At 38.5% G+C, this 12741-nt stretch overlaps 1 long non-coding RNA gene across 1 annotated transcript in view; it reads left to right on the forward strand.

The window, feature by feature from the left end:
• LOC111775490 (uncharacterized) overlaps positions 1 to 12741 on the forward strand; it is a 62779-nt gene that overhangs the window by 35241 nt on the left and 14797 nt on the right. The window contains exon 4 of the long non-coding RNA XR_002811194.2: positions 1266 to 1318. This is a non-coding gene — a long non-coding RNA (uncharacterized lncRNA). The remainder of the gene's footprint in view (positions 1 to 1265; positions 1319 to 12741) is intronic.

The raw sequence follows: 12741 nt of genomic DNA on the forward strand, positions 1-12741 counted from the left end.
GTAAGAAATTATTTCATTAAAAAATACACTGCATAAAACATAAAGAAAAAGTTGCTACATCTGAGTGAGCTAAAACTATCTACTTATCAATGAGCTCCATAAAAATACTGAAAACACAAACCATGGCCATAGAGTGGCCATTTCCCACAGTTAACCAACATTGTGTTAGTGTCGCAAATATATAAAGAATCATCTCCAAATTATAAAAAGACAGAAGAAATTCACAAAGAAAAATAACCCAAAAGAGGAAACAAAATGCCAAATAAACTTGTAAAAAATGTGCTCAACTTACTAGTTATCATTTAATGCAAATAAAAATTATAATATGGACCTTTTTACATCCTCCAGATTGACAAAATTTTAAAAGATTGACGATAACAGCTCAGAAGATTTATTCCTTGCTGCAAATATGAATTCATACAACTATGGCAATCCAGTAGTTTAATTCCTAGATATACAACCCCCCCCCCCCACCCACCCACCGAAACTCTCAGGTGCACCAGGAAAATTGCACAAGAATGTTTAAAGCAGCAGTGTATCTAGCAACAAATTCCAAGAGACAGGATAAGCGAATGAATCGTCCCTCAGAATAAATCTGCAGAGCAGAATACTGAGTGAATGAAGCAAGGCACTCAACAGTATATACAGTACAATTCCACGAATAAATATCCAAAATCATAGAAGACTAGATGCAATCATGTTTAACACTATAGACACACACACACACACACATCCATGCATATCTTGTAAAACCGTGAGGAAATTCAAGGGAATGGGCAGTCTGAAATATAGCTCACTGTTCATGCCCTGGGCAGAGGAGGGTGATATTGCTAATGTTCTGTTTCTTATCAGAAGTGACTAGAAGTTGTTCATTAACTTTGTTACTTTGATCTATACATATAGGTTAGTCATACTCTTTGGTATAAATGATACATTTTTATTATACATAGTTATAAAATATTTTTGAACAAACTAGACAAATGGTAAATAAAGATCATCTTCCTACAAAAGGTTAAAAGTTTGATCCTCAAATGAATACCGGTTCATTCCCAATATCACATTCTAACAACTAGAGATTCATTTCCAGACCCTCCACTATAGAGCTACACCACCCTATCTCACCACCGCATATGTGATCATTAGCCATTTTTTGATAGCTGAAAGCTTTGATGTGACATTCAAGCTCTAGATTTTTACATAGGGTAGGCTAAAAAAGAAGAAAAACAAATACCACCACATAGTATTTGTAATTCTTTGTTTTTCAGAGTCACATTGGAAAATGTGCTGTATCCATTAACCTTTTTGCAAAGAGCAGAAGGTAAGCTAGTTAACATTTGACAGCTTCTCAGAGTCTATGGACTTCTAATGAAAAATACGCTGCTACCTCTATTTTCTGTATACCTGTCAGTTGCAGAGTTTGTTACAAGGAGAACCATTACTATCACTGTGTTTTACTTCCCCAATGCCGCATCTTCTGTCAGTAAATATAAACTGAGGGAGATCTTGACTTATTACCATATGCATTTTAATTTTCTCACTCAGTAATCTCATATTGACCAGTTGCTTGCTAACGGTTTATTCTGTGCATAGCAAATACATTTTGCTGTTCTGGCATACTGCTTGATAGTGATCCTGCAGCATAGCCCAGAGTTAACTATCTTTCCTTTAAACACTAAGCAAGAAAAGGCTAATGGAAACAACACATTCCTCTCTGGCCTTGGCAATTACCCAGCATGTTCCCGTAATCACAGAATGATTAAAAATGATGATGGCATCATGGAATATTTGTGCAAGGGACAACAAAGATGCAGGTGCAGTAATAGTAAGATGGTGGCAGAGTCCCAAAAGGAAAAGGTGAGAACAGTTTCCAGCCTAGAGTGTAATCCATCAGTAACTGGATGTCCTCTCTGGCATATAATTAATAGCTTGGGATTTCACTCAGTAATTGACTGTTACATAAGCCTTTACCATCGCTGATAGGTAATTCAGAAGTCCCCCGAGCTCATTGTCAATCCTGTACAAATGCAGGCGACAGAGCCCACACTCTTTCCCAATTTCTTTCTAAGCTGTCCATACCTGTCTGCATGACTCTTAGCATTTGTATCAGTTAGGATGATTCCAACTTCAGCTAACAGCCTTAATTAGCTTATATAAGAATGTATATTTCTCTCACGTGAGTCCTCAAGTGAGTTTCCAAGGTTAGTTAATTCCACTGCTGAACAATATCAGTGAGGACTGAGGTTTTTCCTGTCTTTTCACTCCCCTCATCCTCAGCCTCTTGACATTTGTTCTCAGGCTTGTCCCCTCCAATCATGAGGAACTCATGTATTATGGCCTCAGATCATTTCCAAACAATTGAAAGGCAAAAGTTGGTAGATTCAGCCTTTTATTTTTTAATTCTTTTCAAGCTTTGTTGAGATATAAATGATATATAACATTGCATAAGTTTAAGGTGTACAATGTAATGATTTGATGTATGTATTCATTTTGAAAGCATTGACACAATAAGGTTAGTTAACACATCCATCACCTCACATAGTTACTATATTTTTTGTGTCATGAGAACTTTTGAAATCTACTCTCCTAGCAAATTTCAAATACACAATACAGTATTGGTAACTATAGTCACCACGCTGTACATTATATCCGCAGAACTTATTTACCTTAAAACTGGAAGTTTGTCCTCTTTGATCATCTCCACCCATCTCACCCCTCCCCTGGCAATCATCAGTCTGCTCTCTGTTTCTACAAACTTGGTTATTTTAGATTCCACATATGAGTGAGATCATTCAGTATTTCCTTTTCTCTGTCTTACTTTTTTCACTTAGCATAACACCCTCAAGTTTCGTCCCTGTTGTCGCAAATGGCAAGATTTCCTTCTTTTTAACAGCTAAATAATATTCCATTGTGTATATATATGTGTATATATATGCATGTGCATATATATATATGTGTTGTTTCTTTGCCTTGGCTATTGTAGATAATGCCAAAATGAACATGGGAGTGCAAATATCTCTTATGCTATTTCGTTTCCTCAGATATATACCAAGAATTATATTGTGGAATTGCTGGATCGTAGGGTAGTTCTATTTTTAACTTTTTAAGGAACCTCCATAATGTTTTCCATAGGGGCTACACGAATTTACATTTCTACCAAGATTGTACAAGGGTTCCCTTTTCTCTACATCCTCACTAACACCAGTTGTCTCTAGTGTTTTTGATTATATCTATTCTGATAGGTGTGAGGTGATATCTCGTGGTTCTGCCTTGCATTTCTCTGATGATTAGTGATGTTTGAGCATCTTTGCATGTACCTGTTGACCATTTGAATATCTTCTTTGGAAAAATGTCTGGTCAAGTCCTTTTCCCATTTTTAAATTGGATTAATTGTTTATTTGCTATTGCATTGTATGAGTTCCTCATTTATTTTGGATATTAACCCCTTATCAGACATGTGGTTTGAAAATATTTTTTCCCATTTCGTAGGCTGCCTTTTCATTTTGCTGATCATTTCTTTTGCTATACGAAAGATTTTAGTTTGGTGTAGTTTCAGTTGTTTATTTTTGGTTTTATTACTGGTAATTTTGGTATCATATTCATAAAATCATTGCCAAGACAAATGCCAAGGATATTATTTTCTATGTTTTCTTCTAGGAATTTTATGATTTCGGGTGTTACATTTTGGTCTGTAAGCCAATTCTGAGTTAATTTTTGTGAGTAGTATAAGGTAGGGGTCCAGTTTCCTTGTTTTGCATGTATATACCCAGTTTACCTGCCATTTATTGAAGAGACTGCCTTTTCTCCATTTAGTATTCCTGGCTCCCTTGTCAAATGTTAGTTGACTATATATGCATGGGTTTATTTGTAGGCTCTTGATTCTGTTCCATTGATCTATGAGTTTATTTTTATTCCTGTATCATACAGTTTTGATTATTATAACTTTGTAATATAGTTTGAAATTAGGAAGTATGGTACCTCCAGCTGTGCTCTTCTTTCTTAGGATTGCTTTGGCTATTCAGGGTCTTTTCTGGTTCCATAAGAATTTTAGAATTTTTTTTCTATTTCTGTAAAAAGTACCATTGAATCTTGATAGGGATTACATTGAACCTATAGAAGGCTTCGAGTAGTATAGAGATTTTAACAATATTAATTATTCCAATCCATGAACACAGAATAACTTTCCATTTATTTGTGTCTTCAATTCCTTTCATCAATGTCTTGGAGTTTTCAGTGTAGAGATCTTTCACCTCCTTGGTTAAGTTTGCCCCTGTATATTTTATTTTTTCTGATACTATTGTAAATGGTATTGTTTTCTTTATTTCTTTTTGCAGATAATTCATTGTTAGTACATAGAAACACAACTAATTTTTGTATGTTGGTTTTGTAACCTGCAAGTTTTCTGAATTTATTTATTAATTCTAACAGCTTTTTGGTAGAGTCTTTAGGATTTCCTAGACATAAGATCATGTTATCTACAAACAGAAACAATTTTGCTTCTTTCTTTCTGTTTCAGATGCCTTTTATTTCTTTTTCTTGTGTAATTGCTCTGGCTAAGACTTGCAGTACTATGTTGAATATAAGTGGTGAGAACGGGTATCCTTGTCTCATTCCTGATCTCAGAAGAAAAGCTTTCAAACTATCATTGTTGAGTATGATGTCAGTTGTGTTTCCTGATCGGATGTTACCACTGGCTGGACTCTGTGTTCTGGCTGGGCCACAGGAAATGCTTTGCTGTCATAAAAAGCCTCAATCTGTGCTCCATGATCAGGTAGGGTTGCAAAGTACACCCCTGAGTTGGGCAAGGACCCTAGCTGAGCTTTGTAATCAGGTAGGCTGCTGGCCATGCTCTGCTGGTGGATGAGGTCACTGTTCAGGCTCTTTCATTGGGAGGGGCCTCCAGCAGTATTCTGCAGTTGAGTTGGGGTAGAGACTGTGCTCTGTGGTTGAGTGTTGTCAGTGTTTGGGATCCTTCCTTGGTTGGGTCCTGCAGGCTATGCTTCACAATTGGGCAGGGCCACTGGCTGTGCTACCTGCCTGGGCCAGGCCACAGGCTGCATTCAACAACCTGGCAAGGCTGTAGGCTGGGCTCTTTGTCTGGGCAGTACCATAGGCTGGCTTCTGAGGCTGTCCGGGGTCACTGTTCAGGCTCCTGGTTATGCAGGGCCAGAGGCTATACTAAACAGTTTGACAGTACTGCTGACCTGGCTCCCTGTCCAAGCCTGGCTGTAGGATGGGCTCTTCCGCTGCCCAGATCTCTGATCAGGCTTCCTGGTCAGTGAGATTGGAGGCTATACATAATATTCAGGTGAGGATGTGAATTTGCTTCCCTTCCCAGGAAGGGCTGTAGAACAAGCTCTGCAATGGACCCTTCTTTTTGGTTGAGGACCCAAAACGAGCAGAACTGCCTACGGAGTTCCCTGGTCAGACAAGGCCACCAGCTTGGCTCTGCAGATGGGCAGAGTTGCTGGCTGCAATCTCTGCTCGGACACTGCTGTGTGTCACCATAGGATACACTCTGTGGCTGCCCAGGTTCTCTTCCTAGGCTTCCTGGTCAGGCAGGACTGGAAGATCTACTCAGCATTTCGGCAGGACTTCAAATTTGCTTCCCTGTCTCGGTTGGTTGTAGAACGGGCTCCATGGCCAGTATGGCTTGTCAGCTAGAGAACTGAATCAGGCAGAGCTCCCAACCGAGGTCCCTGGCCAGACAAGGTCACCAGCTTGGCTCTGTAGATGGGCAGAGCCACTGGCTGGGATCAGGCACTGCTGCAAGGAGGAATGCAATCTGCCAAGATCCCAGTGCTGGTTGCCCTAAGCCCTGCCCCCTCTTTTCCTTCTCTACATGATCCCCAGTGGTCAAGCCCTGCAGATTCCCCTAGTGATCTCTGTGAGGCAAGACCTGAGATGCCTCAGGAAGCATACTTCAATGCTGGAGGAGCTAGATGTCCACCTTGTGCTCTCTTTTTCCCACTGGAAAAACCATAGGCCCAGGGCCTCTGTCAGTGTGGTACTGTGCCAACCTGGGAGAGGGTCAGTGCGGTTAGAGTGTAGCAGCAGCTCTTACCCTTCGAAGAGGTCCTTCTCGGTCTCTGTGTTCCAGGTGTGCTTCAGCCTCACTTCCAGTTTCTGAGATTTTTCTCAATGGTGTCTTGTCTGTGGATAGTTAATGTTGATCTTCTTGTGAGGAGTACCAAAGTTGAGAATGACCTATGCTGCCATCTTGATGATGTCACTCCATCTAGACTCAGTCTTTGTGCATTTTTTTTTTTAGATTGGCACCTGAGCTAACATCTGGTGCCAATCTTTCTCTTGGTTTTCTCCTTCGTCTTCTCCTCGAAGCTGCCCAGTGCGTAGTTGTATATTTTAGTTGTAGGTCCTTCTGGTTGTGCTATGTGGGACGTCGCCTCAGCATGGCCAGATGAGAAGTGCTATGTCTGCACCCAGGATCCAAATCAGCAAAATCCTGACTTCTATTCTGAGAAGTGAGAGAGATTCTGTTAGGGTGGGAGGACTGATTCTTGGGAAAATTTTTTGCTTTGGAATTGGGTCAGGTGATTCAGAATTGGGTCATCCCCATTCCTATATGAATCAACAATAGTATAAATGGATTGATTTAGGTTGATTAAGATTTACTCCCTGACCTGCTATCCGCTGGGCAGGGATGCAACCCCTGCTAAAAGGCAGGATCATCTGATATAGGAACAAACTCAGGATCCTCTTGGGCAGATGGTTATTAAGCTAGCAATCAAGAATGCTTGCCACAGAAATGGAAAAGGTTTCTAGAACTTTCTATGCAGTGCCTTTACCTAAATTTATATAAAACTCAAATCTTTTCTATTCATTTGACTATTATATCTATTCTTTTCTTAATGGTCCACAAGAGAAAAATTATTGTAATCAGTTCTGATGATATATCCTAAAGTCTCTAAGTCCTTCAGTAAAATTGTTTTTTCTCCTATTATTTCCTACTTAGATTTAAGCAGAAGAATGTTTTAGTTTATAGATTTTTTGTAAAAGACCTAAACAAAGGAAAAAATCCAATATTCAGACACTTTGTAGTATTTCTCAGGGAAGATATTTAGATTTCTGATTGAAGGGAGAGCATTGAACAGAAGGAAGAAATCACAATTTTTTTAAAAAATTCAGCATTTAGTGAAAGAGAGATCCAATAGGAAATCTAGGAAGAGAGATGGGACAGAAATTTGGCTAATATCTATTCATTATTCTTATCTCATCATTTTCTTACATGGAAATATATACTATAATCTTTCTGTGGGATTTGACAGTAGAGAAAATGTGTAACAAAGACCCTGCTAAGTTTCTAGAAATAATTTTCTGCATTTGCAAGCATTCTTTTAGGATCCTGTTAAGTTCTAAGTGGACCAAAATGTGTATAAAGGGGAAGAAATCTAAGGAAAGCAAACTAACATTTTTGGAGTACCTGCTGCATGTCAAGTGCAAGACCAGGAATTTTCATATGCCTTTTTAAGTGTTCTTTGCATAATAGACTTGAAAAAACATGAATGATTACTCATGTTTTATTTGGAGAAATAATTTTTCAAAGAAATAACGTGATTTGACCTATTGCTCACAGGGGCGTGTGTGACAGAGTTGAGAATCCAACAAATGTCTCTCTGTCACACAGTCCATCCCCATCCCAGGACACAGAGAGTACCATACCAGCCCTCTGCCCTAACCTGCCATATTACCAAAAAAGTCTGGGGAAAGAGATGAAACAAGCAAAAACACTTAGAAAAACGCTACTTTGTGTGTACAAAGATTGGTTAAGTCTATGCATTAAATAATAGAAATAAAGGTGAAGGGGAAATTTGCTTTGTTTTGTCAAAGAGATCTTTGTACAGAACCCTGGAATCAAATTTCTATGCTCCTTAATTGCTGCAAATAGTATGAAAACAAGAGGCAAATATATTTTTTTAATATCAGAATTAGATGTAGACATTTCCTGCTTTTTAGAACACACTCTTTTTTTGTGTCTATAGTTACATAGCTCATACAGTCTTGTAATGGAATATACACTTTTTGAAACGTGAAAATGTAGGAATACTTACCTTCTAAGATAGACTGTTGAGAATAGAGTGATGGGGAGAGTTGTCAGGGGAGGGAAGTGATGGTGGTGATGATGGAAAAACACCTTAAGGGGAGGCCGCCTCGGGCACTAGTCCCACAGTTTTCACATTGTAGTTCAGTGTGCGAGTGCCAGGCTGCTCACCACACCACAGCAGGAAGTGTGAATCTGAGCACCACCAAAAGAGGGATTTTTCCCTGTGTCTCACAATTACTGAAACACCTGCACAGTGAAATGTTCCTTATTCAAAAAACAGTATCTGAATGTGCTCTTAATTCTCAGGTCCACAGAGTTTGTCAGCATGACGTATACTGTACTGTAGGAAAACATACATAAATAAGGTAAATATTAAAAATAACTTAAAAGATTGTCAAGTAGATTATTGGAGAGTAATGCAAATGCATGAATAAGGGTGCATTCATTTTCCTACACGATTTTATTTTCTTCATTTGCTAATTCCATTAGATATATAAAATATAATGACAGAGAACTGATACTGGAAGCTATTACATGTAGGCAAAACAAATTTAAACTATAGAATTGGAATCCAAAATACAAATAAAAGTTACCTGGAAAAAGAGAAGAAGATCATATAAAAAAAGCACTAGGGTATTGGTCATTTAGAGTTTTCCTCCACTAATTTTAAGTTCTAATAGACTAATGTAGACAATAGAGATAATTTTCTTGGCATGTAATTAAACTGGTCAGGCTGAAAGCTTTCTTATCTGGTGACATGTTGCCACCATGAAAGTCAGTGGGGAGGTGTCCTCCACGTTCAAGGAGATTGCATCATTAGGAGTGCATTTTACCTATTTTATCTCTCTCTGTGGCCCTTCACCTCAAAGTTATTACATATAGAGAAAGTGTTTTGTAGAAGACAGGGGTGGAAGAGTTCTTTCTAGGTTTCACTATATTCGATCCAAAAGGTCTTTCATTAAATTATCTTACCTGGAAAGAGTCAGAACCACCCCTTGTGAGGCAATTGCTCTGTACCATTCTGTGGCCCTGAGCACCTTAGCTTGATTTTGTAGACTTTCGTACATATTAGTTTTAGAATGTAAATTTTACTGGAGACAGTTTCCTTGTCTCTTTGGTTCATTCAAGAAACAATAATTGAGCATGTGACAAATGTTATAGGAACAAAAAGATGACCACTGGTGGTCTCACTAAGGAGAAAGATAAGACAGTGAATAATGATGATCATACCAGGAGAAATATGGACAAGAGTAATGTTTCAAAAACACAAATTCAGTCATATCAGATATCTGATGAGGAAATGAAGAGCAGAGAGTTAGCAGCTGAGTTCAAGGATTGGCGAAGATCTCACAGATGCAGCTGCATTTAGGATGAGGCTTAAAGATAGGCATCCAAGGGAAAACAGGTGTTTTGAAATAAAGAGAATTGGTGAAAGTACCACATCATGATAACTATGGCATGTCTAGAGAACTGGCAGAAATTCACTAAGTCCAGAGCAGGATGTGCAATGCTAGAAATTTGCACTTTATCCTGAATCCACTGGAGAATTATTAGGCGCGACAAAAGTAGATTCTCTTGGTAAGAGGATATGATCACTCCTGTGGTCCTGTGGTCACTATGAACTACGTAAGGTCAATCAGTCTGACTCCAAGTAACAGAAAATGTATCTAAGCTCATTTATAGCTTAGAGATGATTAATTGGCTCATAATCAGCGTTAGGGTAGAATCTCTGTGTGCGTTCAGTCAGGGTTTAAGCTCCATTTCTCTCAAGTCCGCACTGACTTCCTCCATGAGTTGACTTTTCCTTAGGTTGACTCCTCTCAAGGTACAAGATGGCTGCCAATAGTAACTAGGACTGCATACTTACTCTTTCACATTTGAGAAGAAGTGTTTTTTTCCATAATTACTAAACACCAATACTGAGGTTTTTTTATTAGGCCAACTTAAACATTGCATCATTATGCAGATGAGACCACACATATTGGTTCATGTCAATCAGAATCAATGCCTAGAGCTGGTAGTCACATTGATCTTAATCATATTAGGGGAAAAAACACAATGAGGGAGACTTGGCTTCCAAAAGAAAATTATAAATGTTATTTAAAGGAAGGAGAGGGAAGAAAGGATGACTGCTGGGTAGGCAATCACTAAATGTACACAAAAGAATATATTCTCATCATTCTCCAGGCAAGAAATACAAGAACTTGAATTTATACATTGGAAGTAGAAATAGGGAGCAGTGAAAAGTTTTGAAAGCATCAACTGATTAAATTTGACAAGTGTAGAAAAGAGAGAACTAAAGAATGACTCCAAGGTTTGTGGTTTGGGTGAATGGAAACTTGGTAGAGGCGTAAACTAGTAGAGGGAAATCTAAATATGGATTGTGCAGACCTCAGCCTGTGCATCTCTTCTTTTCCAACTTCATGACCTCATTCAAGCTCTCCTTTATCTCCAGCCCCAAACTCTCCCTTCAGCCCCACGCTTATATTATCACGTTGTCTACTCAGTAGCTTTCCTTGAATGTTTACAAAACACAGACAATTCATCTGGACCAAAGCAGAAATGCCCATCCCCTTCTCTTCCAACTAGCTCTTGTCTCAGGGTCTCTTCCTTGGTAGGGGAAATAAAGCAAGGATTAAGTTTAGAAAAAGGAGAAAAGGGTAATATTATGAGTTGTTTGGAATATATTGGGTTTAAGACGGTTGTGTGAGTCCAAACTGACATGCTTAACAAACGATTTACTAAATGGATGTGGATGTCTATGTAAAGATCTTGACTGAAGACAAAGACAGAGATAAAAGTAGAGATTAACAGTAATTTAAACAAAGGTAATGAATGAGAACAGCAGGAGTAGATTTATTGAGTGACAGAGAGGAGAGCCAAATACAGAATTTTGACAACATTAAAATTAAGAGATTGATTGAATAAGATTAAAAAGTAGCACTGGATTCTGAGCCAGAAAGAGATTGTAAAGTAATGGGAGTGAGAGTGTCAGAAAAGAGAGAGTGGTCATCTACATGTTTTTATATAATAAATATTATTAAAAAGCATATCTGGGAAAGAAGTGGGATCTTTTAGATAGAATGATAAGGGAAGTCCTCACAGAAGAGTTGATAATTGACCCTAGACCTAATTTTAAAAAGTAAGAAGACATTCAAACTTTTGGAGGAAATTTTTCCAGGTAGTCAGAATAACAAGTGAGGTGAATTTGAAATGAGTAAAGAATGAAAAGAAGACCAATATGGCTGGAGCATGGCTGGAAATACCTTCTAGAAAGATAGGCACAGATCAGAGCAAGGGAGAATTTATCGGCCATGAAATTTAGACAGTAGACTTTACTCCAAGTGTGATGGGAAGTTGTTGAAAGGTTTTGAGTAGAACACACCATGATCTGATTTACATTTTCAAAAGAATTTTCTGGTTCTTACCTGGAGGAAATTCTACAGAAGGAGAAGAAAGAAAGGTGGAGATGAGTTAACCAACTACTGCAAGAGTCCAGGTGAGGATGATGGTGGGATGACCCAGGAGGTTTGTGGTGGAGAGGTGAGAAGTGTTTGTATTCAGATTCTATCCTGAAGGTGACAGTTTAAAGTACTTTCGAATATGGAGTGGAGAGAAAAGGAGGTGTCAAGGGGGCTATAGGCTCTGGCCTCGATGTGGAACACTGAGACAAGAGCTAGTCAGTAGAGAGGGGGATGGACATTTCTGCTTTGGCCTAGATGAACTGTCTATGTTTGTATAAATTCAAGTAAAGCTCTTGAGCAGACGGTGTGATAACGTAAGTGTGGAGGTGAGGGGAGAGTTTGGGGCTAGAGGCAAAGAGGGACTTGAAGCAGGTCATGCAGTTAGAAAAAAAGAGGCACACAGGCTGAAGTCTGCACAACCCATGTTTAGAGTTTCAAACGATAAGAGAGATCCCAAAAATGAGACTCAGAAGAAGTCATCTTTGTGGTAGGAGGAAGACACTTGCTCTGAATGTGTTACCTCAGTGGCCAAGTGAAGACAGCGAATCAAGTAGCAGGGAGCATCTTTTATTTTAAATGCTGCCAAGAGCTCAATAAAGAGAAGGAGCAAAAAACAATCATTAAATCTGAAGAATCCAGTGAGAGCATTTAAGTGGGTTGTTGGGAATAAGATGTGGATGGAAAAGATTATGCAAGAATCGAAGATAGGAATTGTAGAAAATAGACACATAAATCTTTTTTTGATAACATTTCCTACAAATGAGAGCATAAAAATGAGAGTTTAAAGGGCTGCAAAATCAAAGGAATGCCTTTTTTTAAAGTACAAGAGATGGTAGAGCATGCTTATATGCTAATGGAATTTTCTTGTAGAGAAGGATAAATTGATGATGCAACTTCAAAATCGTTATGTGGACCAGAAAGGAGATGTCAGTCACAATTGGAGGGCGTGGCTTAATTGTTGGGACAATTCACCCATTTGTGGAGGAAGGAAAATAACTCATGGACATAAATTGAAATAGATTGTTAGCTTTTTAAAATGAGAAATGATTACATTATCTTCTAAGTGCTTCTGCTTTTATCAGAGAAGCAAGAATCAGGTCATTAGTTGAGAGTAAGGAATTTATTTGGAAGATAACTAATTTGGTTATTGGTTGGAAAGCATGGCACTAAAGTTTCTATTGAAGTTTACAACTAGCCAAATTATTATTAGAGATGCAC

The sequence above is a fragment of the Equus caballus genome, chromosome 10 (assembly GCF_041296265.1).
Source record: "Equus caballus isolate H_3958 breed thoroughbred chromosome 10, TB-T2T, whole genome shotgun sequence".
In the NCBI taxonomy this organism is placed as follows: Eukaryota; Metazoa; Chordata; class Mammalia; order Perissodactyla; family Equidae; genus Equus; species Equus caballus.